Source organism: Rhineura floridana, chromosome 11 (genome assembly GCF_030035675.1).
Source record: "Rhineura floridana isolate rRhiFlo1 chromosome 11, rRhiFlo1.hap2, whole genome shotgun sequence".
NCBI classification, from domain to species: domain Eukaryota; kingdom Metazoa; phylum Chordata; class Lepidosauria; order Squamata; family Rhineuridae; genus Rhineura; species Rhineura floridana.
The window spans coordinates 57940127-57946148 of NC_084490.1; positions in this window are offsets into that span (position 1 = coordinate 57940127).

Sequence of the window (6022 nt, forward strand, 5' to 3'; positions counted from 1 at the left end):
GTCTGTTAGCATCCCTAAACTTGGGAGTTATGAGTTTCCTGCTGTACTTAAAAGGGAGCTGGGATGGTCTCCTTTAGAAATACTACTTAATGAAGAATAGTCTGATTTAAGAGAGAAATTGAGATATGAACCTGGAGATGTTTCAGCAAGCTAGCAGACAGAACAGCAGTTGTCTCAAAGTTCGGAAGAAACATCAACTGAAGATCAATGCCCAGCATTAAGGTAAGTGGGTTGTCAAGGTAACAGTGACACTCCCTCCTTTGTTACATCTCTTGCTGCTGGCTTTAAAGTCACCAACTAGATGTGCCCAGTGCAGGAGTCAGGAGAATAAGCGACAGAGTGTCTGTACATGAGGACAGGAAAGGAAGATTTATTTTTTATTTTGTTATATTTTGTTTAGATTTTTAAATTTTTGTTTATAGTTTGTTTATTCATATTTCATATTTTGTATATTTGTTTTAGATAGCGATTAGGTTAGCTTAGGTGGGCATTTACGTAGGTAGAGTAAGGTGTTTTTTTTAAGAGTTTTTAAAGCTCTGGGTTTTTCCAGAGACAAGCTTCATAATGTTAAAATTGAAGCAGAATTTCTTTTGTTTCTATTTATATTGTGGGGTGAGGACCCAGGGTCCCCTATGTCCCTTGGAGGTCACTAAGCCAGTCACTCTGCTGCTCTAATGAGTCCAGATTTCCCTTCATGGTCCACATGATGCCTGCCTCCACCATCTACCGAGCTGCAGAGACCAATAGGACTATCATCTTTTGGGGGGTTATCTCCACAAGTTGCATGGCATGAGAGATACCACCTTTACAATATACCCAGACCAGGGCACAACTAGTTCAAACAGTGAAACATATATTTAATTATGCAAAATATCCAGAACTAGTTGTTCTTTCACATGGAATACTAAAATAAGTGTTCTATCCTAACTTAAGTACCTGACTCCCCTCCTGAAGACCTTTACTCCTCCAAACTCTTTCTCTGGGTTTCCATTCTCCCTCCCATCTCATTCCCTCTCCTCCTTTCTTCATCTCTCCAACTGTCAATCTCACCAGACCCTCTCCATCTGCCTGTCAATCACTTTGGCTCTGAGCAAGACTCCATCACACTCCTCAGCTGCCCAGCATTCTTCTACTCATATTCATTTGCACCTTGATGCTTCCAGGACATTTTCAGGGGCCTCCTCCCTCTCCATGGAGGGAAGGGTTACCCTAAAAAGATTGTGTGGAGGATGACTTTACATTCTTCCCTTTCCTTTGGGGTGAAATGTTGGAATCCATGCAGTTTGTCATAGCAATGAAAGGGGCTTTGCATACATGCATGCACTCATAAGTGATACACCCGTTAAATGTCCCTGTGGAGAACTGGTTGGTGTCTGTGTCTGCATCTGCATAAATATATATATAAAAAGAGTTCTTTTGCTGGATCAGAGGAAAGACCTGTCTAGTCCCATGGCCCACCAGATGTCTTCAGGAAGCCTATAAGCAATAGCCCACTCCTGTTGCTTGCCCTCCAGCAGGTGGAATTGAGTGGTAGGCTGAACCTAGAAGATCTACATAGCTATCATTGGTAACAGACATAGATATTCTTCTCCTTGCCTCCATTAATTTGTGTAATCCTCTTTCCAGCCCTCCAAGCTAGTAGTCCTCATCACATCTTGTGCCTGTGAATTCCCTAAATGTTATATGAAGAACTTTCCGTGCCCACATCTGTGCTGAATCTTCCCCATCAATGATACTGGATGACCCAAAGCTCTGGTATTAGGTGAAACAAACTCCCCGTGTCCACTTTCTCTCCAAGCCCTTTATCATTTTGGCTGTCTCTTTCCTGCTCCTTTCCCAGCTGTTATGATGACCTACAAGTCAATTAACAGCAGGTAGTACATTATATTGCAGGGTCATGTCTGCAATTAAACATATTGCTTGAAATATATTAGTCCACCCACATTTATCTTCTGACTGTTCTACAGTGATTCCCTGTCTTCTCCAGACTCCTCCCCCCCCCCAGTAGCAACATTTCTGGTATTTCTGGTTACTGGCCTCTGTCTTATCTTCTCCCCAAATCCATTCTAAGTTCAAGCGACTACAGGGGTTCATAAGGATAAGGAACAATAAAGTGCCCCCCTTAGAGGAACTGAGGCTGCTGGTGAGCAGGTGCCCTTTTCTGGGCAGCTTGGGGTACAGGATGGTTGGCAACTAGTGCTCACATAACCCACAGCTGTAAGAAAATCAGAAGAGCCAGGCTGCTGAGTCACACCAAAGGTTTATCTAGTTCAACATCCTGAAACTCACAATGGCCGACCAGATGTCTCAGGGGAGGAGAGGAGAGCCCAGCACTTCTCTCTTGTGCTTATGATCCCCCCCCCAAATTGGTATTATTTAGAGGCTTACTGAGAACAGTATGTAGCTAATGGCAATTACCCATCCTCCACAACTGTGTGGGGTCCAATGAGGATCATATTGACTGAGAAAGAAGAGAAGGCATTTCTGGAGGAAACAGGCCATGGAGGTGGCTGATAGGACAGGGGTGGAGGACGCTTTTGAGCCAGAGGGCTGCATTGCCTTGTGCACAACATCCCAGGGGTTGCAGGCCAGTGGTTGGGACCAGAGAGAGAGTTCAGTAGAGCAATTGTTGAGCCCCAGCTCCCCCAGGTAGACTAGAAAGAGGGGTTGGAGGAGGATGAGACTTTTGAGGGTGTTGAGGGAGGAGGAGATGCCAACAGCCCACAAGTTCCCACGGACAGCCCTCCTGTTGACGTGGATCCCGCTCCATCTACAAGCGCACCAACAGAGTCGTTGGAAAGTGACCTCGCGCAAGTGCCAACTCACCCCCGGCATTCCCCGCCTGGCACTTCAAATGCTTCCCCGCTAACCTGCACCCCACCCCTTGTTGGTCAGTGAAGCAGGCTGTGAGACTCACAGACAGGGTTTTTAGCAAAGAGAGTGAAACCTGAAGCAGAAGGGTTAAGCTGTGAGAACAGAGCGCCAGGTTTGCCAAGGTCAGTAGCTGGCTGGGAAGCCTGATAAGGTGGGATGCTTGGAAAAGCTCAGTGTGGGGGAAAAGCTGTCTGTGAAGAGAACTGTGTCTAATGTCTTTGCCTAGTAAAGACTCTTACAAGAAACTTGCCTGGCCTGGCTTATTCCTGTTCTATGCGACTCTTGGATTCCATCCTTGTATGATCTATACACGCACACGCCAACAGGGGTTATGGGCCCAGCTTATCATACAAGGTAGCGGGTTCGAGAGCCGTTGACGTGACGTTGGTGCAGAGAGAAACAAAGTGCAAGTAAGAGGCAAGTAAGAGTGGACAACATGGCTGTAAACCTGTCATCCGGGATGCCGATGGAGAGGCTGAATGCTGTAAACTACTCCAGCTGGAAATGGAGAATGAGAGCAGTTCTGATTAAAGAAGATTTGAATGATGTTGTAGAAAACCCCCCTCCGGCAGCTCCTTCAGCAGCGTGGTTGAAGAAAGACGAGAAAGCGAAGGCTTTTATTACTCTGGGGCTGTCTGATTCTCAACTGTTGCTGGTGAGTAATGAGCCGACAGCTAATCAGATGTGGGAGAAGCTAAGAGCCGCTCATGTGCAGCAAACTGCGGGGAGCAGGCTGTGTTTAGCACGGAAACTTTATCAGATGCGTTTTACAGATGAAGTGACTATGACAGAGCATCTGGCTGAATTTCGTAGATTAAATGCTGAGCTGCAAGATAGAGGAGTGCATCATAGTGACATTCAGATGGTCTATATACTGTTATCTTCATTTGATCAAAAATGGGATGTCATGGTCTCTAGTCTGGAAACTTTACCCGACGGACATCTGAATTTGGACTTTGTAGAACAGAAACTTCAACAAGAGTGGAATAGAAGACAAGAGAATAAGAAAACAGAGTTAAAAGAGACTGTGGCTGTACAACAACAACAAAATCAGAGAAGCAGGCAAGAGAATAAAATATGTTACTTTTGTGGGTCCAGTGGACATATACAGAGACATTGTTTAAAGAAGAAAAATAACAGGGACTTTGGAAGTCAGAGAACAAGCGTGAACTTTGTTACTAAGGAGGACAATAAACTCATTAACTCTAAGTGGCTTCTCGACAGTGGAGCGTCTAATTGCCTAACCACAGACTCTAGTTTATTTTACACTTCAAAGCCGGCGCAGGAGAAGATTTATCTGGCTGACGGATCGACTCAGGAAGCGATTGCAAAAGGCACGCTCAGGTTGAGTAATTTGGGAACTATATTAACAGATGTGTTATTGGTTTCTGGTTTAAAATATAACATTCTATCAGTAAGAAAATTGGCTCAAATAGGTTGTAAAGTTACATTTGAAGGGGATAGATGTTTTGTGAGAAAGGATGGTGAAATATGCATGCAAGGGAAATTACAGAACCAAATGTTTATGGTTGAGTGCAATCTTGATAAACCCACGTGTGCTTGGATAAGAGTTAATAAAGATAAACATGATAATTGTTTACATGAATGGCACAGAAAATTAGCACACGCACATTTCGAAAAGGTACAAAACACCCCAAAGCATAGTCAAGATTTGAAATTAACACATTGTGAGCATGTGGATGAGTGTGAAGTATGCTATAAAACAAAAATGACTGTGACTCCGGTAAATAAGAGCTGTGAAAGCACGACCACTGAACCCTATCAGCTCATACATGTGGATTTGGCTGGACCTTTCCAGTGCTCAAAAGGTGGAGCAAGGTTTTATTTAGTGATTGTGGATGATTTCTCCAGATTTACACATGTATTCTTATTGAAAAAGAAAAGTGAAGCAGAAGAGAAATTAAAGGCATTTATACAGAGGACAGAGACACAATATGGGGTTGTTATCAAAAATATCAAATCAGATCAAGGTGGGGAATTTACCAGTAATTCATTTAAAACATATTTGGAAAAGAAGGGAATAATACAGAGTCTCACTGCTCCCTTCAGCCCATCCTCCAACGGAACTGCAGAGAGGAGGAACCGGTCATTGCAGGATTCAATGAGAGCCATGCTAGCAGATGCAGATATGAATAACACTTATTGGGGTGAATGTATTCTGTACACTGTTTATATTCAGAACCGTCTCATGCACAGAACAATAGGCATGTCTCCCTATGAGAAACTGACTGGAAGAAAGCCCAGGGTGAAACACATAGAACGTTTTGGGGCAAAATGCTGGGTACATATTGCAAAACAGAAAAGGCATGGTAAATTAGGCTCAAGAGCTCAGGCAGGACGCATTTTGGGATTTCAGAATTCATATTATAGAGTTTGGTTGCCTGAGAAACAACAAGTAGTGTTAAGCAGAAGCATAAAGGTGATAGATAAACCTTGGAGAGACAGTCAAACAGTTATCCTAGATAGTGCAAGCAAGCAGGAAGCAGCAGATGTTCCTTTTGGGCAGCAAATTCCATTAAGAACTGCATTGACTGATCTAATACACGGTGGCAAACGTACTGTAAAAAGGCTGAGAAGTGAAGATATGGCAATGCAAGATACAGAAGTGCCAAGTACAAGTGCAGACACAGGTGCAGGTCCAAGTAAAATTGAAAGTGAGGAAGAAATGGAAATAGATAATGTTAGGAGATCAGAAAGAAAAACGAAAGGTCAACCACCTCAGAGATTCACATTTAATGTAACACAACAGAATGATGAGACAGATGAATATCCAGTAGAATGGGAAAAAGAAGGACCAATAGATAAAGAAACAATGGATCTCATGTGGAAGTTTTGTGTTGAGGAATGAAATATAAATGTATTATCAAATAAAAGTGAACAAAAATGACTCTGTAAAACCTGTGTGAATAAAGAAATAAAGAAACAAGAACTGAATTGAAAAATGTAAATAGAAACTGTAAGAAAACAAACCATGTACTGATATGTATTGTAATGAAAAGTTAATATTGTAGAAATGTAATAATGAACAATGAAGTTTTGTAATCTGTGAGTCTCAGGTGGGGGCTGTTGGTCAGTGAAGCAGGCTGTGAGACTCACAGACAGGGTTTTTAGCAAAGAGAGTGAAACC